This window comes from Apodemus sylvaticus, chromosome 13 (assembly GCF_947179515.1).
Source record: "Apodemus sylvaticus chromosome 13, mApoSyl1.1, whole genome shotgun sequence".
Classification (NCBI taxonomy): Eukaryota; Metazoa; Chordata; class Mammalia; order Rodentia; family Muridae; genus Apodemus; species Apodemus sylvaticus.
In genome coordinates, this window is record NC_067484.1 from 37,698,457 (window position 1) to 37,720,996 (window position 22,540).

At 38.8% G+C, this 22,540-nt stretch overlaps 1 pseudogene; it reads right to left on the bottom strand.

The window, feature by feature from the left end:
* Positions 1-15,743: 15,743 nt before the first annotated feature.
* LOC127663620 (bcl-2-associated transcription factor 1-like) lies at positions 15,744-16,947 on the bottom strand (annotated as a pseudogene).
* Between the last annotated feature and the right edge of the window lie 5,593 nt (positions 16,948-22,540).

The following is a 22,540-nucleotide window of genomic DNA, read 5'->3' on the forward strand; positions in this document are numbered from 1 at the left end:
TATGCATGTGTCCTTGTGTGTGTATGTGTCCATGTATGCACATGTGTATGCCTGTGTGTGACCCTGTATACATACTATAAAAGGGGATTTGTTTGACTGGTGTACAAGATAGGAGTTGGGTATATCAACAATGGCCATCTGCATGCTGCATAGGCTGAGAATTGTATAGTTTCTCAGCACTTGAAAATGACTCTTTCAGCAGTCCTGGTTTGGAGCTGAAGATCTGTAAGATTCCTCGAATATTGTTACTATTTACCTCATATTGGAAAGCTAAAGAAGCTGGTGTCTTACATCAGCTGACCATAGCAGCAGCAGTGATGTATGCACTTGGACAGGAAGAAGTGAAGGCAGTGCTATTGTTTCCTGTCATGTCTCAGGCTATTGCTGATAAGTGTCATTCAATCCTACTGAGAGTTTTTATTCCTCAGTAAAGCCTTCCTGGAAATGCCATAGCAGTTATTCACAGAGGTGGGTCTCCTAGCTGATTCTGGATCCCATCAAGTTTATCATCAAGATTAATCAGCAGCAATTATAGATTCCTACCAGATGAAGCTATCTTCCCTAAATGCCAGTCAAATTGGTTATTTCTTGCTCATTCTACTTTCTTTTTCTTTTTCTACATTGATTGACAAATAAAAAACTACATATTTTTAAGGTATAAAATATAATGCATTGCTGGATATACATATTGGGAAATGATTACCACAATCAATAGTTATTTTTTTTCATAGTGATGGGAACACATACGATGTATCTTTTAGCAGGTTTCAGTCATATAATGTATAATGCACATTGGTTTTCCATGTCTGATTCATCATATGTAATGGAACCTTTATACTCCTTGACCTACATCTCATCCCCATTTGACAACTTTTGCTAAGAGCCATTCCATTCTGCTTTAATGAATTTGACATTTCCAAAGTCCCTAAGTCAGTGATGTCCAACAGTACTTATGTTTCTGTGTCTGCTTCATTTCGCTTACCATGTTTTGCAGGTTCATCAGTATTGTTGCAGATGGTGAGATTCCTTTCTTAATTTCAAGGGGAGTATTATTTCATTATGTAGGTCACATTTCCTGTATTCATTTACTCACTGAGTATACACTTAGGCTGTTTCCATATATGGCATATTAAAAACAATGCTATAATGTATGAGTGCAGGAATCTTTTTAGCGTGTTTGGTTTATTTTATTTGACTATCTACCCAAAAATGTCATATTTTATATTTTGAGTGAGTTCTCCATTGAATTCCATGGTGGCTTCTGTGCTGGCTAGCTAATTTTATATCAACCTGACACAAGCTAGAGTCATTTTGGATGAAAGAATCTCAAATGAGAAAAATCACCCACTAGACTGGCCTATGGGCAAACCTGTGGTACATTCTCTTGGTTGATGATTAGTGTAGAGCCCAGCTTACTGTGGGGGCTGCCACCTGTGGGATGCTAGTCATGTCTGTTATAAGAAAGAAGCAAGCCAGGAAGAAGCAAGCCAGTAAACAAATGATGACATTCCTCTAAGGTGGAGGTTCTCAACCTTCCTTATACTGTGGCAGTCTTTAATCATGTTGTGCTGACCCATAACCATTATTTTTTTTTTGCTTATTTTGTTGCCATTTTATAATTGTAATTCTGCTACTGTTATAAATCATAATGCAAATATCTGATATGCAGGACATCTGAGAGGTCATGACCACAGGGTGAGAAACACTGCTCTAAGGCCTCTGCTTCAATTACTGCCTCCATGTTCTGCCTTGAGTTCCCCTTGGCTTCCATCAGTGATGGAGCATGACCTAAGTGTTTTAAGATAAAATAAATCCTTTCTTCCCAAAGTTGATTTCAGTCATGATGGTTTATCACAGCAATTGAAGCCTTAACTAAGACAGCCACTTGGCAGGCTGTCTTGACCAGGACTAACCCACTGTCTCAGTCAGGGTTTCTACTCCTGCACAAACATCATGACCAAGAAGCAAGTTGGGGAGGAAAGGGTTTATTGAGCTTACACTTCCACATTGCAGTTCATCACTAAAGGAAGTCAGGACTGGAACTCAAGCAGGCCAGGAAGCAGGAGCTGATGCAGAGGCCATGGAGGGATGTTTCTTACTGGCTTGCTTAGCCTGCACTCCTATAGAACCCAAGGGCACTAGCCCAGAGGTGGAACCACCCACAAGGGGCCCTCACCACTTGATCACTAATTGAGAAAATGCCCTACAGCTGGATCTCATGGAGGCACTTCCCCAACTGAAGCTCCTTTCTCTGTGATAACTTCAGCCTGTGTCAAGTTTACACACAAAACTAGCCAGTACACCCACCAAAGAGATTTGTTGTCTTTGAGTATTTTTACAATTTCAGGCATTAGATTTAAGTTTTAATTCATCTTTATTGGTGGACTTTTTTTGGAGATGATGTAAGATAAGGTTTTATTCTTTCCATTATATACTGAATACTGTAATGCCACTTATTAAAGAGAACTTCTTTATCCATTGGGTATTTTATGATTATCTTTGCTGAACATCATTTGGCTATAAAAGATGTATTTATTTCTTGACCATCTGCAATACTGTCATGGTCTATGTTTGTTTCTGTGGCAGCCCTCTGTGTCTGATGATTGTACCATGGTATATGAAACAATGTGAGGAAACCTTTTATTCAGGATTGTGTGTGTGTGTGTGTGTGTGTGTATGTGTGTGTGTGTGTATGCACAAACTTTAGGATTCTTTTTCTATTTCTAGATAAGAAGTTAGTGGAGTTTTGATAGAAGTCCCATGGAGTAACCCTCATGCAGACTTGAGGTCAAGGACAGGACTGCTTGGCACTCTGTATGATGTATCTTTATCTCTCCTAGCTAACACTTCAGTTTTGAAGTGGCTGATATCTGACAGTATCATTTATCAGCTGCCTTCAGACCTCAGCAATCTCCTTGTTATTCTGAAAAGTGTCACAGTTTGTTTACACAAATTGATTGGCGAACACCGGGAATGCTTTAATAGGATAGAGATTGGTGAGCGTACAATTGTTTGGATCATTTTCAGATTTGAAAATGAAGAGGCTTCAAATGGATTAGAAATTCTTGGGTTGAACAAATGGGAGGCATCTAAGGGGAGACACAAAGTATTATTTAGAAGTTCAGAGATGTATTTTTTTTAGTATATTCTAGAAAATCTCACACAATGTTGTATGGTTTATGTTTATACTTCACATTTTTTCTTGGCAAAGACAAGAGTCAAGGCTGAAACCTATCTCTCTCAATTTGGCAGCCATAGATAGGCCTCCACTCTGAGAAGGTACCAGTGGCTTCTGATCTTCATAACAATGCCTTGAAATCCTGTATAGCCTACATAGTGCTGTTTGGTTTTTTTTTCTCACAGTTTATTTTTCTACCCGTGACTTGAATGAACCCCCATCTCTGTGGAACAAGGTGCAGTTTCCCTTACTGGGTGCCATTTTTCTTGGCTTAAAGGAGAAAGTTTATTCTCAGTTAAAGGAATGGCTGGATGGGGATTCAAGAATATTCAAAAGTTCCTAGAGAAGTGTTCAGGGCTGGAGAGATGGCTCAGTGGTTAAGAACACTGGTTGCTGCTATACCACTCCTGGGCATATACCCAGAAGACTCCCCACCATGTAATAAGGATACATGTTCTACTATGTTCATAGCAGCCCTATTTATAATTGCCAGATGCTGGAAAGAACCCAGGTATCCCTCAACAGAAGAGTGGATGCAAAAAATGTGGTATATCTACACAATGGAGTACTATTTAGCCATTAGAAACAATGAATTCATGAAATTCTTAGGCAAATGGATGGAGCTAGAGAATATCATACTAAGTGAGGTAACCCAGACTCAAAAGGTGAATCATGGTATGCACTCACTAATAAGTGGATATTAACCTAGAAAACTGGAATACCCAAAACATAATCCACACATCAAATGAGGTACAAGAAGAAAAGAGGAGTGGCCCCTGGTTCTGGAAAGACTCAGTGAAACAGTATTCGGCAAAACCAGAACAGGGAAGTGGGAAGGGGTGGGTGGGAGGACAGGGGAAGAGAAGGGGGCTTACTGGCCTTTCGGGGAGTCGGGGAGTGGGGGGGGGCTAGAAAAGGGAAATCATTTGAAATGTAAATAAATTATATCGAATAAATAAAAAAAAAAAAAGAACACTGGCTGCTCTTCCCAGCGACCACATGGTGGCTCACAACCATCTGTAGTGGGATCCAATGCCCTCTTGTGGTGTGTCTGAAGACAACTACAGTGTACTCACATACATTAAAAATAATAAATAAGTAAATAAATAAATATTTAAAAAAAAGAAAGGTGTTAGAAGCTGAAGAGGACATTTATGATTTGTCCTGAAAAATATGTGGGTGCTGTTTGACCGCTTCCTAATGTTCTGCTCTGTGTTTGCTTTGTGCTCCGGACTTGCCCAGGCACACTCCATGACAATGTTTGGGGAGCTTGTATTTGTAGAAGGAATTTGCGCAGAATATAACACTCTGACACAAAACTGTTATGACAGTACATGCCTGTACTCTGAGCACTCCCTGGAGAGCTCAAATCTTGCCTGAGCAGCATGAGATGAAGTTCTCCCCCAAAACAAAACAAAACACACACAAAAAAAAATCCCCAAGCATCTAAATAATAAAAATATGATCCCCAACAATTTTGTCCCCAATTTCCAAAAGATCTTAACAGAAACCTAGATAGGAAGAAGAAATTATGATTTATCTTTTGTTTTTTTTATTGGATATATTTTTAATCTACATTTCAAGTGATATCCCCTTTCCCAGTTTACCCTCCCCTGGAAACTCCCTCTCCCCTCCTCCCACTCCCTGTTTCTACCCACTCCTGCCTCCCTGCCCTGGCATTCCCCTATACTGGGGCATCAAGTCTTCACAGAACCAAGGGCCTCTTCTCCCATTGATGTCCAACAAGGCCATCCTCTGCTACATATGTAGCTGTAGCCATGGGTCCCTCCATGTGTACTCTTTGGTTGGTGGTTTAGTCCCTGGGAGCTCGGGGGGAGGGGGGGGGTCTGGTTGGTTGATACTGTTCTTCTTCCTATGGGGTCCCTTCATCTCCTACAGTTCTTTCTCTAACTCCTCCATTGGGGACCTGAGCTCAGTCCAGTGGTTGACTCTGAACATCCTCTGTATTTGTCAGACTCTAGCAGAGCCTCTCAGAAGATAGCTATATCAGGCTCCTGTCAGCAAGCCTTTCTTGGCATCTGCAATAGTGTCTGAGTTTGGTGACTGGACATGGGATAGATCTCCAGGAGGGGCAGTCTCTGGGTGGCCTTTTTGATTTATCTTTTTTAAAAAAATTGAACTTTATTATAAAAACAAACAAGCAAACAAACAAAAAAAATCTTGTGAATAAAAAACATCACACACCAAAATTAACCAGACCCAAAGTCTATACATTTCAATACACTTCTATACAGTTGGAAATTCTTTTATTTAAATATTATTTTTCTCTCATATATGCCAACTGCAATTTCCTCTTCCACCACCCCTTCTAAGAAGGACCAAAGTGTCCACACTTTGGTCTTTCTTCATCTTGAGCTTCATTTGGTCTGTGAATTATGTCTTGGGTATTCTGAGCTTCTGGGCTAATATCCACTTATCAGTGAGTGCATACCATGTATGTTCTTTTGTGATTGAATTAGCTCGTTCAGGATGATATTTTCTAGTTCCATCCATTTGCCTAAGAATTTCATGAGGTCATTGTTTTTAATAGCTGAGTAGTATTCTATTGTATAAATGTACCACATGTTCTATATCCATTCCTCTGTTGAAGGACATCTGGGTTCTTTCCAGCTTCTGGCTATTATAAATAAGGCTGCTATGAACATAGTGGAGCATGTATCCTTATTACATGTTGGAGCATCTTCTGGGTATATGTCTTAGTCAGGGTTTCTATTCCTGCACAAACATTATGACCAAGAAGCAAGTTGGGGAGGAAAGGATTTATTCAGCTTACACTGTGGAAACATTGCTGTTGATCACCAAAGGAAGTCAGGACTGGAACTCAAGCAGGTCAGGAAGCAGAAGCTGATGCAGAGGCCATAGAGGGATGTTTCTAACTGGCTTTCTTCCCCTGGCTTGCTCAGCCTGTTCTCTTACAGAACTCAAGACTACCACCCCAGGGATGGCACCACCCACAATGTGCCCTCCCCCTGATCACTAATTGAGAAAATGCCCACAGCTGGATCTCATGGAGGCACTTCCCCATCTGAAACTTCTTTCTCTGTGATAACTCAAGCCTGTGTCAAGTTGACACACAAAACAAATCAGTACAGTATATGCCCAGGAGTGGTATAGGTAATGGTATAAGTATTGGTCCTTAGGTAGTACTATGTCCAATTTTCTGAGGAACTGCCCAAACTGATTTCCAGAGTGGTTTTACCAGCTTGCAATCCCACCAGCTATGGAGGAATGTCCCTCTTTCTCCACATCCTTGACAGCATCTGCTGTCACCTGAGTTTTTGATCTTAGCCATTCTGACTGGTGTGAAGTGGAATCTCAAGCTTGTTTTGATTTGCATTTCCCTGATGACTAAGGATCTTGAACATTTCTTTAGGTGCTTCTCAGTCATTCAGTATTCCTCAGTTGAGAATTCTTTGTTTAGCTCTGCACCCCATTTTTAATAGGGTTATTTTGTTCTCGAAGTCTAACTTCTTGAGTTTCTACATTCCTTTAAAGACACACAAACTTCTCATTCATTTGAGGGGTAAAGATGGAGGTGATAATTATTTTTATTGTTATTTAATAAAGGGTTAATAAAAGGCTTTTGGGTAGACAATGACTGTAATAATAGCTAAGTATTTTGACCCATGTTAAAGTGAGATCCAGTATTTTGAAATTGTAAATCTAGAGAAATTTAAAACTAAAAAGTCTAGAGATTTTTAGGCAATGTAAAGGAAAGATGGCCTGTGAGAAATGGAGTTGGCCAAGTCATGGTTCATCTGCTCTGGGGACATGTTTACTTTTGCCAGCCTTCCTGTAGTGCTGAGTCTAGGGCAAACAAAGTTTCTCAAGCTTCATTTATCCTTTTATAGCACCTTAATAAAGCGATTTACTTGTTTGTCAGCACTTTTTACTCTATAAAGCCTAAATTGGCATCAGTGACACATGCCGAGGTGTACAGAATGATAAATGCACCATCTCCAGATCTAACTGCTGTGGATTCTTACAACCCTGTTCTTTTACTTCACCTAGGCGATTTGATGTATTTCCAATCCTTGCTGGGACCAGCTTTCTGATTGCCCAGGTGGTCACGTGAGTGTTCCTTCCACTGCTGTCTGGATTGTTGCTTCTTTTCACTACCATGTATTTTGTCTGCCAATTTCATTCATAAGCAATGTGTGCTATAGGAATAAACATATGAATTTAGAAGAGTAGATAGGGAAGTCTAGGCTGTGAGTCCTTGGCCTTGTTAATTGCCAACTATGGTCCTTAAGAAACTAATTATAATATGATTTCCTTATCTTATCTTTAGGAATAATGTAACGATTCCTAATTTTCAGACTAACTGTGAAGATTTGCTCATATGAGAATCCCATTAAATACCTCACTTAATACTCATCATAAGGTGACAATGTTAATGCTCAATTAGCACAAGCTATATATATATATATATATGTGTATATATATATATATATATATATATATATATATATATATATATATAACTTGGAATTATAATAATATATCCATGAAAATTTTACATGTTGAACATAGCATTAGATTCTCATGATCATGTTTTTTCTTACAGTTTACTTAAAGATTACTTACTTTTCATCATTGTGACAAATATTTGAAAGAAACTATGTAAGGGGAGGAAGAAATATATTTTGGCCAATGGTTGCAGAAATTTCTGACCACGTCTCTCTGGTCTTGTTGCTTTATGCTTAGGTAAGGCAGATGATCCAATCAGTGGGAGTATGTGAGCAGAGGAGACTCTTCATCTCATGGAAGCCAGAATGGACGTAGTGATAAGTAGGGAGCCCAAGAGACAGAGGTAAAGATGGGAGTGAAGAGAGAGATAAAGAGAGACAAAGAATTTGAAGATATGGCCCTAGTGAGTTATATCCTTCAACCAGGTCCTTCCCTCTACCACTCCCAATAATGCTTCCAATTGTGGTCCATCAATGGATTAATCTGTCCATATTCAAGCTATAATAGAAATGTAGTTAACTTCATATGTTCTGTGTCTCATATTAGCTTATTAATTTGATCTCTTTAGTAAAAAACAAAACACTTATTTAAGCACAGAAGCTTAATTTGGACTAATATTTACTCCATATCTTCTCATTAAATCCTTTTATGTTGTATCTATTCCTCCATTGAGGGACATCTGGGTTCTTTCCAGCTTCTGGCTATTATAAATAAGGCTTCTATGAACATAATGGAGCATGTGTCCTTATTGCATGCCGGGGAATCCTCTGGGTATATTCCCAGGAAAGGTATAGCATGTGTCATGTACAGTTTTCTGAGGAACCGCCAGAATGATTTCCATAGTGGTTGTACCATCTTGCAATCCCACCAGCAGTGGAGGAGTGTTCTTCTTTCTCCACATCCTCTCCAACACCTGCTGTCTCCTGAGCTTCTAACCTTAGCCATTCTGACTGGTGTGAGGTGAAATTTTAGGGTTGTTTTGATTTGCATTTCCCTGATGACTAATGATGTTGAGCATTTCTTAAGGTGCTTCTCGGCCATCCGAATTTCTTCAGGTGAAAATTCTTTGTTTAGATCTGTACCCCACTTTTAATAGGGTTATTTGGTTCCCTGGGGTCTAACTTCTTGAGTTCTTTGTATATACTGGATATTAGTCCTCTATCGGAAAATGTGGTATATTTACACAATGGAATACGACTCAGCAATTAAAAACAATGAGTTCATGAGAATTTTAGGCAAATAGTTGGAACTGGAAAATATCATCCTAAGTGAGGTAGCCCAATCACAAAAGAATATACATGGAATGCAACCACTGATAAGTGGATATTAATTAGCCCAGAAGCTCTGAATACCCAAGACACAATTAGCACAACAAATGACTCCCATGAAGGAGTAAGGAGAGGGCCCTGATCCAGGAACGGCTTGATCCAGCATTGTAGGGGAGTACCAGGACAGAGAAAAAGGAGGGAGGTGATTAGAGAATGGGTGGAGAGAAGAAGGCTTATGGGACATATTAGGAGGGGGGAACTGGGAAAGAGGAAATCATTTGGAATGTAAACAAAGAATTAGAAAATAAAAAAAAAGAAAAAATCCTTTTATGTTGAGGCTGTATTTAACGTATAAGTCTTGTGACTTTAGTTTCTAAGCTATCACTACAATTTTAAAGAATATCAAATACCGACAATGCTAAATAAATTAATCCATAAAAATTAATCTCTAAAAAATTAATCTCTAAGATTATAAGCTACTTTTATTTCTGTGCATGTCTGTGTGTGTCTGTGTGTATACTTCATGTGTGCCAGTGCCCAAGGAGTCTAACGGAGATTTTTACTGGTGGTCGTGTCTGAGTTGTGTGTTTCTAGGTTCTCTACCTTTTATCCAAAGAATTAAATACAAGGGCTGCCTCTTACAAGATGGAACCCATGCTTGACACTGCTCAGATGGCCAAGAGCATCTGACTGGATAGTCCACCATGGGGCTAGGGGAAAACCAAATACTCTTTTTTGTTTTGCTAAAGGAATGTAGCAATAAAGTGACTTCTATGACACTGCTATACTTCTAGGTCAGTGTCTTGCTTAGCCATTGCTAGAGAAGCTTCCTCTTGTAGAAGGCAGGAAAAAACACAGAGACCTACAACTAGATAATATACAGAGTGAGAGATTTTGGAACACTCAGTCCTAAATGTGATTATGTTTGTCAAATTCCTTCCCTCAAAGCTCAGGGAGTATGTGAAAGAAGAGAAGGAAAGATTGTAAGAGCCAGAAGTGGTGGGTGACACCAAGGAAACGGTGTCTTCCAGACACAACATGACTGATGCACACAGATCAAAGTACAGAGACTGTGGCTGCATGCTCAGGCTCTGTGGAGGTTCAGGCCAGATGGGATCCCAGTACTGAGAGGGGAAACTAGACATGAGGTCCTATCTCTAGCCAAGAAGCTATTTCTAACCGACAAGTACTTTCGAAAAAGAAATTAGTTTTTAGCAAAGGAGTCTCACTGGATATATTAACCATACTTAGCCATGCCCAGCAGTAAATGGACAGCATAAACTGAACTCAGTGGTATTTTTGAACACTTTTTTTAAATCTCAGTTTGCTTTTGTTGGACACTTGTTGTTGTCTTATTGGTCTTTGCCTATATATTATGGTTTCTGATTTTGTGCATTTATGGATTTTGTGTGTGTATGTGTTTTTTATGTTTTTTTCCATTTTTTTTTAGTCAGACTTTATGTTGTTGTTGTTTTTGTGCTTGGCTGTTTGTTTTCTAAAGAGAAAAAAGGGCCATGTGGATGGCTGTCTGGGGAGATGGGAAGAACTGAGAAAAGTGGGAGAGGGGAAACTGATCAGAATGTGTTATAAGAAAAAAAACTTTTCTTAACAAACAAACAAACAAAAACAAGCACACCAAGGGCTAACAGATATCTCTAAAAGAAGCAAGATAATGTTACTTAGGGCAAAGTGAAGGGTACAGGGTGATACATTGTCAAGATTGGTAACAGGGCACTGGAAAATGGCTCAACAGTTAGGAGCATTGACTTCTCTTCCAAATAACTTGACTTTGGTTTTCAGCACCCACAAAGCAGCTTACAAATATCTCTGACTACAGTTTCAAGGTGTCTGATTCCCTCTTTAGGCACTGTACACACATAGTACACAGACATACATGTTGCGGGAAATATTAAAAAGGATTGACCTGCCAACTCTCTGCGGGTTCTGAACATGCTCCCTAGTTCCTGCTGCCAATCTCGGGAGCTGCTGGTCTCTAGGCCTGCAAACTAGGGCCTCCACTGGGCCATTTCACTTGGTTGTCCCTCTGTTAGCCATCTCTCTGGTGGGGACCCCGAGTTCGTCTTGCTACCACGCAACGCCCCACACACCCACAGTCTGCTCGCTCACCATCCAATTACCTGGTAGAAGCATGAGTCTTAAAGCTTATTTGGTTAGCCAATTAGATTTATGTATATTATAATAACAATTGCAAGATGCCAATATAGTAATCCCTGAGCCAATTAAAATTGATAAAGCTTTATCCCAATATTTCTAACCTTTTGCTAACATTACATCAGCCGCCTTCCCCCTCTTTCCCTCTTGAGACTTCTCCATCACCCCAACTCCTAGCTCCACCTTCCCTTTCCTGTGCAATCACAGGCCTTCCACTGCCTCAAAGTGATTGGACAGGAAATATCTTACAACACATACATGCAACCGAAACATTCATATACATTTTAAAAAGGAATAAAATGGTTGACAGCAGGTCATGAGTTATTATTAAAACTGGTTATTGTGCTGGGCTTCCTTTTATGAAATTTAAGAGAAGGAAGAGATGGTGGTTAAGTGGTGTAGTTTGTTGGTTCTCTAATTTGGTTGGTATATTAGGTCATTGAGTGCCTGCTACTAGCCTCAATGCATCTTAATTTAATCATATGCACATGCAATTATGCACAAGCATGAGATGGTATATAGAGAAATCTTCCTAATAGGTGACCAGTGGACACCATTTTGTCGTATTACAAACACACCCAAAAACAGTTTAGGCTGGGTAATCCCTATTCTTCTTACTTGGATATTTTGGGAATACACTTGAATAGAAACTGTCTAAAATTGGGTGGTAGCAGGGGTTGGAAGCTTATACTACTGTTTGGAGATGGGAATAAGTATAGCTAGTTGTGGGTGGGGTTGAGGGGGATCTAGAGGCTCCAAGATGGCTAGATGCATTGTTTCGAGAGGGGTGTAGGTACCTAATGGATTCAAGTGGAGGAACATGGCTTCCAAGTGCATATTACAACAGAAACCACATGGGAGTCCTAGGTTAACTTTGTCCTATGCTTGCCTGCCTCAGGGGGTGTGGGATGTCCTGGAGGTGAAGTTACAGGAGGTTTGAGCCGCCTGAAATGGATGCTAGGAATTGGATTTTGAGTCCTCTACAAGAGCAGTAAACACTCTTAACCACTGAGCCATGGCTTTGTTTCCCATTTTTTTGTTTGTTTTGAGACAGATCTTATGTTATGACATCAAGGCTAGCCTAGGACTTGTTTTTCTTCTGCTTCAACCTCCAGAGTGCTAGGACTCTGAGGTTCATATGTGGCAGCATTTGGTCTTAAGGACTAGTCATTACTAAATAGAATTTTTAAAAGCATACTAAACCACTTGCTAATTTGACTAAATAGTTTGTTACTTTAAAATAGCTTATGGATTTTAAAACATTTTTATGTTATGTGGAACATTGAGGACCTATTCATTGTTTGAGGGTGTCTTAGTTAGGGTTTTCCTGCTGTGAACAGACACCATAACTGAGGCAACTCTTATGAGGACAACATTGAATTGGGACTGGCTTACAGGTTCAGAGGTTCAGTCCATTATCATCAAGGTGGGGGCATGGGAGTGTCCAGGCAGGCATGATGCAGGCAGAGCTGAGAGTTCTGCATCTTCATATGAAGGCTGCATAGAACAAAGAACTAGGATAACTAACCAGTAATTTCACTTCAGAGATAATAGAAGCAGATATCAGTGCTTAAACTATTTTTTCTTTGGGAGTGGGAGGGTGAAGAGAAAGAGAAAATGAAATAGACACATACTCACAACATGTGTGCACCTGCACATGAACACCCCTTTTATTCCTTAATACTGTTGGAAAACTTATTATCCCAAGTTATCCTACTGTGAATTAAGTTAAATCAATTTTACAATTCCGTTCAACTATATTTCTATATTTGATATGAATTATTTAAGAGCAGATGTATATTTCTTAAATCATTAATAAACAAAATTTGAATTTCAGTGATATAAAATGCATTGTTCCTTAATTAGTGCTAAAAGCTTCAAGCACATAAGAAATAAAAAAAAAGATAAATTTCTTTTTTCTTATTCTCAAATATAACTTATCTGCTTCAGACATAATCTTATTAGGAATGTGAAGAAAAGGAATTAGGCTTTCACAGTTTATACTAGGCTCCAACAGGTAACTTTCCAACATTTATGCATCTTTTCAGTGAATCCACTCAATTGAATTGGATGGCAAAAACTAATTAAATCAAATTGTAGCACAAATATACAAGTTAAGCAAAATTATACTTTATAATTTACCAGAATAATACTGTCTTAAGTTGCATGCAGTGGCACTTGTAATCCCAGCACTTGGGAGACAGAGGTAGAGAATTTGCAAGTTCCAGACTAGTCTTAGAAACTCAGAAAGGCTCTGTCTCAAAAACAGACAAACAAAAGAATAGTGTCATCTCACGTTCACCTCCACCCCAGCATAGACTTTTGTTTCTTTTTCCCCCGAAATACCTAATTTATGCTTTTCTACTTTTATGTCATGCAGATGTCTAATGGACTCTGTTGTCTCTCTTACACTGATATTTCACACTGCATGTGCTCTTTATAATCCTTTATGGTATTTTCTTTAATACCCTTGACCCCTGGATGAGACGTGTCTGAAGGACTGAGGTATTAACTCTCCTAAAAGCATGACTCAGAGAATCAGGAATGAATGCTGGAGAATAAATTATTGACTTCCTCATTATGTAATATGGCTTTGAGGAGGAATATATTTCCCAAGAGAGTCCCAGGAAGATTGAGCCTCAATTAACCATAATGATCAACACATGTATTAACTTACCTGGTATGAAATGCCTCTTTCCCTTACTAAGACTCTGACTGGTCTTGTTGGGATCCATACCTGATAAACCTTATGATCTGTTTCTAGAGCAACTCAACTTACTAGTCACCAGTTTTAAAAGTTACTTTTGAGAATTCAAGTACTGAGATCTACTGAGTTAAAAGTATGCATTTTAGACTGATAGTGTTGATTTGCAATAGATGTGCTATAATTTGACCCATTTATTTACTTTTGGGTGCTTTGTTGGAAACTATTATATTGTTTAATTAAAAATTAATCATAGCCTAGTTTATAGCTGCAACTCCAGGTGTTATGGTAATGACAGCTCTCCATACTCATGCCTTTGATATCTTTTGAGTGAGCTATAATGAGTTTTATTTGAAGTCCTAAAACACAAGTCATACACTTAAGCATCAATACATACATAACGCTTGATGGCATTTGATATAATTCATTGAAACCTTTCTATTTTGAAAATTCTGACAGGCCCTATAATCTTGCAAGGTAAGTAGAATGGTAGCATCTTGAGTTCCTGATTCATAAAGTTGATGGGCCCTTTAAAGGTTAGAGAAGCGTACAATTCAGATGTTCATAAAGCTAATATATATGTATTACCTTGCTCAATACTATTGATTTCCACTCAGTAACAGGCACCAATCAGGGATATTATGATATGTTCTATTCAGTATGACTTAATCTTTCCCAGTGTATAAAACACTCATTTTTTAAATGGTTCCTTGATGTTGCCAGGTTTTGCATAGCACTCTGATTGATGGTAGAAGAAAAATTTCCTGGTCCAAGCTGTCACTGATGGTAGAATGTTCACCATATGGGCTGTCAAGGTCTTCTGGGTTGGGATATAGTAGTCTGATAGCTGTTTTAATTGCAGCATCTCTGAAACTCAATACACATTCTATTTTCCAAGTCTTAAACATTCTGGAAGGTAAATTGTTATTTAAGTTTCTCATCTCTTCTCATCTCATCTCATCTCATCTCATCTCATCTCATCTCATCTCATCCCCTCCTTCCCCCAATACATTGTATCTGGGTATCTACCATGCACACGGAGATGTAGGGGATGGACAGTTCCATCTCTGCCTAAGTGTCCCGTTATCTATCCTGTGCTATGGTCAGCCCAAAGGCTATAGAGTGTCTCTGAGACATTCTCTGGCTGTAGTTCCAAAAGGGATGAATTCTCTTATTAATTTTCACATCTTACTCTTTTATCCTCTCTTCTTTCATATTTGGTCCAGACTGGTGGTAACATCCAGCTCTACCTCAGGCAGTATTGTTCCAAACTCATGTCCTCTAGACTTCTTAAAGCCCTCTTCACACAGGACTTTCTTCTTTTTTCTCTTCCTGTGGATAAGAGCCATCACTAAGTGCTTTGCTTGGTTTCTCAACACAATGTGACTATAAAACCCTATTGCTGAAGAAATCTTATACTCAATTCATTAAAAAAATATAATGCATGGAAATGAAGCTGACACCTAAGTGTACGTTTCATTCCCATTGTCTAGCTTTCATTCTAGGAGGCGCTATGAACTACTGTTAGTGAAGAGCAATCATCAGTGATTCAACTGTGAACTCTGTGAACTAAAGTAAAGATTGTGTGGTAAAAAAAAAAAAAAAAGCCCATTGGTGTAATAGTGGCACAAGCATCCTGGGTACAAGCAGTTACTTCCATATTGGACTTAGTGCATACTCCACATTGGAACAGTCCAGCTACTGATATTGAGACCAATGACCTCTGGCTATGTGTGTCATAAACTCCAGGGGAGAACCTACCACTCTTTTTCTGCTGATCGGAAATAATTAAACCAACCCCTAATGATATATCATTGTATATATACATAGATTAGTACATTTCTCAGTCTTCATCAGAGAAGTTTCTTTTGATAGTAAATTCTGATTAACATAGAGGCTCACAACTGATCAAGCTTCAGAGATTAAGAGCCTATGCTAGTTTGACTGTGTCTCTGGTGTCATCCTCTTCAGAGTTATGGAATTTTTGTTTCGCAGATTCTTATCACTAAAGTAATCTAGAACTTCCTGATCACCCCAATCTCCATCTGCCCTGCCTTTCTCTGACCCTTTCTGCTTTGGAGCCTCTTTCTCCCTGATATTACCCCTATCAAGCAGGAATACTCTAGACTCATCTGTGAACCTTTTCAAAAACTTTCCTGTCTTTGTTGTTTCCTGATCTCCTTCAGGATAAAAAGAGGACTGCCCCCTAGATTCCTCTCTTGGAGCATTCTGTGGTACGATTGTCTTTGCAGGGCTTCTTTGTGATGGGATGTGATGAACCGGACTATTCTAAGAAGGACTATATCTACTAGACCCATTTCCAACAGAACCAGATCCAGACCTCTCAGGACTGTGCTGAATGGAATGTGAATGCTAAGAAGGGGTATTTTTGGCAGAGTGGACTGTGCATGGGGGCATCTGAGCATGACGAACTCTGACTGGGTGGTATAGCAATAGGTGGAGGACCTTGGACTATTATCACAAGCTGAAAGGCCAGGCCAAATATCACCAGATGTAGCAGATTTATTAAACTCAACAATAGATTCAGATGGATCATGTTCAAAATTATCTTTTGGTTCCTCCTGTGATTTGCTTTTCAAAGGACTCTCTTCTTGGGGTTTACCTTCGGATTTTTTGGTTTTTTTTTCCTGAGACCCTCGTCATTTAGAGACAGGAGATTTGCTAGATGGGGATGAAGAACGAGATTATGATGACCTTCGAGACCGAGAGGATCTGTATGACTCGTAAGATCTGCTTTGGGATCATTGAGAAGACATTGATCTTCTTTTTGGATTCCTGGACCATGACTGACCTCGTCTAGGACTCCTAGAGTGCCTTCTATTCCAGACAGGTCTATAGCCACCTCGATGGTATCTACCTCCTCCTCCTTGATAATTCCCTCTACCCCTTCCTCTGTACTCATAAGGTCATCTCATTCCTCTATTATTCCTGTAATCTCAACAATAATCTCTAGAATAAATACTATCTCTACTATGAGACCTCAAATGTGTTCTGGAACGAGACCTAGAACTGTATTTCTTCTTTCTAGAATGTGACCTTGATCTTGATCAAGAACTAGACTGCAGTCTAGACTTGGATCTTGAAGAGTGAGATCTAGAATTGGAGCAGTCCATTTCCTTTCTCCACCTTGGGCTTTACGCAGGATCCAGAAGTCAGTGATGTCTTTAAGATACTGCCAAGATTTTTCTTGTTGAGGATGTTATGGAAAATTAAACTCTAATTCAAATTCCTGACATGCTGAAGCACGATTTTTGGGATTTACCTCCATTGTAATTACACAGCAGCCATGTCCCAACTCCAGAAGGAGAGGAAGACCATAGAGGTGGCCTCGTCACAGTAGCTCGGCTCTGTCACTTCTTGAAGTCCCCCACAATTATTGTGTGATGCACAATGTGTGCTTTGAACTTTAGTAAAGTTTCTTTTATGAATGTAGGTACCCTTGCATTTGGAGTATAGATATTTAGAATTGACAGTTCTACTTGGTAGATTTTTTTCTTTGATATGTATGAAGTGTTCTTCCTTATCTTTTTGGATGACTTTGGTTGAATATTGATTTTATCTGATTTTAGAATGGCTACTCCAGCTTGTTTCCTGGGACCATTTGCTTGGAAAATTGTTTTCCAGCCTTTGTAATATAAGTATCCTCTGAAGTAGTATTTGTTTTTGACACTGAGGTGCATTTCTTATATGCAGCAAAATGCTGGGTCCTGAGAGGCTCTGTCAGAACCTGATAAATACAGAGGTGGATGCTCTTAGCCAACCATTGGACTGAGCACAAGGTCCCCAATGGAGGAGCTAGAGAAAGTACTGAAGGAGCTGAAGGAGCTTGCAGCCTCATAGGAGGAACAACCAGTACCCCCCAGAGCTCCCAGGAACTAAACCTCCAACCAAAGAGTACACATGGAGGGACCCAGGGCTCCAGCTGCGTATGTTGCAGAGGATGGCCTTGTTCAGCATCAAAGTGAGGAGAGGCCCTTGGTCCTGAGAAGGCTCCATACCCCAGTGGTGGGGAATGCCAGGACAGAGAAGCAGGAGTAGACAGGTTGGTGAGCAGGGGGAGGGGAATTGGATGGGGGGGGGCTGGAGGGGAAACAAGGAGAAAAGGGGATAACATTAGAAATGTAAATAAAAAAATATCTAAAAAAAAAAAAGGAGACCTAAATTGGATACTTATATTACAATTATTCTTCCAAGGTTCAGGGGTCACAGTGAAGAGGGATGGGAAGAGAATAAGAGCTGCAGGTGGCGCACAACACGGGGAAACAATTTTTCCCAGACACAGCAGAGAAGTTGCACATATAAATTTATATCAATTTGGACAACATTCATAAGACCTGTCAAGCTCGATCCAGACAAAATTTCAACATGCAACAGTACATGTGGGTACAAAGTCCCACCCCTAGCTATTGGCAGTCGTTAGCTGCTGGATGAGGTAGCATTAGTTTTCTTTAAGGATGGTTTTTCTTTAAGGTCTGGTTGGTAGATCATCTTCTACTGAAGGTCATATGGCCAAGAATATATGGGCAACAGGAACTGAATTTGATGGATTAAGAAAAGGAGAGAGAACACAAAGGTGGGTGGGTAGGGATGAAATGAGGAATTGGGGGAAGGATTAAACATGATTAAAAAATACGTTGTGCAAACTTTTCAAAGAACTAATACATGAAAAAAATTTAAAAAAACAAATTCATAAAGTCAGGAAGTAATTGAAAGGGAGTATGGAGTTACGGATGAGCAGAGATAGAGTTTGGAAGGGTTAATAGACAGTTTTGGAGAAAAATGGTTGTGGTGATGATTACACAGTGATATAACCTAACTAACACAACTGAGCAACGCATGTAAGAATGGTTAAAACAGAATATCCTATGTTGTGCCTGCTTGGTTTCCAAATAAAATAAAAAAATAAAAATAAAGAAAAATAAGAAAACAGAGGAGCCTTGCTTCTTACTATAGCACTTAAGCTGAGAGTAGAGAGAATGCTCTGAAATCTCAGGTTGCTTTTGCAATACAAAGTGAAGACTTTGGAATTTAGAAAACATATCAATTCCTCCTAGAAAAATTGAGCTCCCAAGGCTGTCATATAGCTGTGAAGCCAGGAATAATTTAGTTTGGTTCTGAAAGATGAATAATGACTTATTTGTTCTAGAAAATAGCCAACAATACCCTAGAGTCATGGATATTGCTCTTTTAATGGGTGAGGAGTCATAGGAAGTAGATTTATGATAAATGAAAATACACTGTTTTAATATTTTTAAAAGTATTATTACTTTTACAACATTATTATAAATGGGGTATCTTAAAATAGAGTCTTATTCACATATCCACTGATAAATAACCCAAATAAAACAGAATTCTTCAGGCTGTGATACTTAATTTTATGGGTAATACAGCATACACATTTTATGACTAAGAGATGCAAAATGAATTCCTTCTTTGCTAATCTCAGCTTTATTGTTGCTGAAAGTATGACACAAATTCACTGAGGTTCAGACTTTGAAAAGGGAAGGAACATGATTTTTTTTTAATGAATCTTAGTCTCACCCACACTTGCAGTTCTAGTTGTTGGTAAATAGGAGATTTTAGCAACAATTTTACAATTCCACACTCTTCTCTCCAATATGTGTATCTGCATTGATGCCCTTTTGTGATTATTTGTTCCAGAAAAGGGTAAATTTTAACCATGTTTGCAGTGAGCTCCATTTTTTTTTTATCTAAACTTAGCTTGCTGCTCCTGGATGCTTCAAGTTGTGTGGATAGAGACAGATAACACCATACGAGATATTCTCCACAGTGAATGCCTAGAGTCTAGAGCATAGAAGTTAGACAAGGAGCTCATATTATTCAGAACCCCTTTTCTGTATAATGCATTTAGGGAAGGCAGAGCTGTGTCCTTATCTTTAAAGGTAAAGGTCTCCAAACAACTTAAATCGTCTACAGAAGTTCTTGGGAATTAAGACATTTTTCCAATACCACATTGGTGGTAAGTGACGACGATTGAGTATGAAGACATATCCATTTGGATTTCACTCAAAGGTCTGTACATGACATCCAAGTAAAGGTAAAATTTCATTCATTTTCTTCCTCCTTGATTCTTTTAGTTTTTTCCCCTTAATGCCAGTTAACTAAGAGGAGACATCAAAATTATTTACTTAGAAAAGTTGTCTAAACCATGTAAGAGTGAGTCTGAGTAAAACCATAGAGTTTAAAAGTAAAATACCCACAGCAAATTGTAGAGTCTTTAACATAACTGCAAATACTTGCTTTTTATTGGCATGGTCATGATTCATCTAACAGATTTTGATAACTGTCAAAGTATCTTGCCTACTTATCAAAGTCACAATTATTATGCTGGGCCATTGCCCAGAATACATATATTTTTGTGTGACTTAGCAATGCAAAAACTATGTGTATGTTTTGAAATATGAACAGATGATTTCTTCTACAGTACAATGTTATTTTCAACTTTAATAGTTCAAACTCATACTTAAAGCCCATTAATTAAAAAAAGCAATGAGTAAATTGTTAGTTTACGAATGTTTCATTTTTCTGCTCAGGGCACAGAAATACCATACATCTTCAGAAATGAGAATGATTTGGATCCTGTCTTCTACTCTCTGTCAGCTAGACATGTAAGGTTCAGAAGATTCAAAGAGTATTTTTCCTCATCATCTTACATTTAACTTGGTAATGGTCTATATGGTAGATAAGCCTCATGCCAGTGGACAACAGGGACAAAAATAGGAGGTGAAGAAAGAAATTGATGAGCAGTATAGAAGATTGTCCCTCAGCCTTACCTAAGACTAGGGAAATTCCCTATCTATCCAGACATGTCACCAATTCCCTTCAGACAAAAGAAAAAAGATATAGAACAAAATACAAAGTAGCATTTCCTTGCCATTGAGAAAGGCTGTGTCTGCTTAGCTAATTACACTTTGAAGCTTGGTTATTTCCCTCTCAGCTCATCAGCCTAGCAGATTTTCTGGTGTGAACGTCTAGGACTGGGGTGGCATCTGGAAAAGGACAATTAAACCACAGGTTTATAACCTTACTTTGCATCTTTCCTTGATGTAACTTAGCTGTACTTACACCTGCCTCCAACAAATAAACACTCAAGCAGCCACAGTGGCAATAAACCAGATGGAACCAATGAATCACACTCTCAAAGGACTCCGTCAAGAGCTGGAAGAAGAAATGATTGACTCTTTCGCAGAGCTTATCTCTTTTTAATACATAGGAGCTATGCATATTGATTAGATTCTGCTGGGTCTTTATTCAGCTTTTTACTAGCACATTGCTCATAACAAGGGCAGGGAGCAAGGGGAGGGAAGAAAGAGATATGAAGCGACAACATAGTAGAGTGACAGAAATCCATGGATGCTTCATAACAAAATTACTTGGATCTAGTCACTAAAACATCCAGATAATATAGCACAATTTCTTATATGTATAGCCATTTAACTTCTCTACATTGTTCTAAATACAGCTACAGTAGAATTATTGAAATATGCATCAATGGCTTCCTTAGAATCAATGTTGGGAAGCTAGCCTCCAACTTCCAGAAAAGAACAGATCTCCTTCCTGTTTCTTTCAGAGAACTTGCTATCCACACCTCCATTTCCTGTCTGCCTCACTCTTGCACCCCAGTAGATGTTTTTCTAGTGGTTAATTTACATCCTTCAGCAGAAACAAGGAGCATGACTTTATTCAGTGTTCCCTTTTTCATATAGAAATTCTGTACTTTTTTGGTTGTGCTTCTGCGTTCAAATCACAGGGAACTATTTTCCTCATGCTCAACAATGCAAATTTCATGCAATGTGTTTTTGTTTTTTATCATTATTGACAATCAAGACATCCTTCATTGCATCTAGATAGTTTAGTTCAAAGATCACATCAAGGGACAATATATTTGAAAAATAATAGAGAACTATTTTCCCTTTTCTATCAAAAATCAGTGGTTCTCAACATGTAGCTTGACCCCTCCCCCTTAGGTTGCATATCACAGAAATCCTAAATATCAGATGCTTACATTATGATTCACAACACTACATAAAACTACATAACATAAAAATTTACAGTTATGAAATAGCAATGAAATAATTTTATGGTTAGGGTGGGAGAGTAACTATACCATGAAGAATTGCATTAAATACTCACAGCATTAGCAGCATTAGGAAGGTTGAGAACCACTGCGCTCAATGGTTTTCTTTTCTTTTCTTTTCTTTTCTTTTCTTTTCTTTTCTTTTCTTTCCTTTCCTTTCTTCTTTCTTTCTTTCTTTCTTCCTTCCTTTCTTTCTTTCTTTCTTTCTTTCTTTCTTTCTTTCTTTCTTTCTTTCTTTCTTTCTTTCTCTTTTCTTTTTTTTTGATGGAGGAAAGGGCTTACTTCATGTTACATTTCCAGGTAAAAGTAGTACATCACCAAAGGAAGCCAGGACAGGAACCTAGAGGCAGGAACTAAAACAAGCACTATAGAGGACTACTACTTAATGGCTTGCTCCCAATAGCTAGCTTGGCCTACTTTCCTAAACAACCCAGGACTACCAGTCCAGGGTGGGGGACACTGTCCACAATGAACTGGTCCCTACCACATCATTCACCAGTGAAAAATATGCACCACAGGCTTGCCCACAGGTCAATCTAGTGGGGCTCTCAGTTCAGGCGCTCTCTTCTCAGACAACTCCAGCTTGTGTCAAATTCATGTAAAACTAG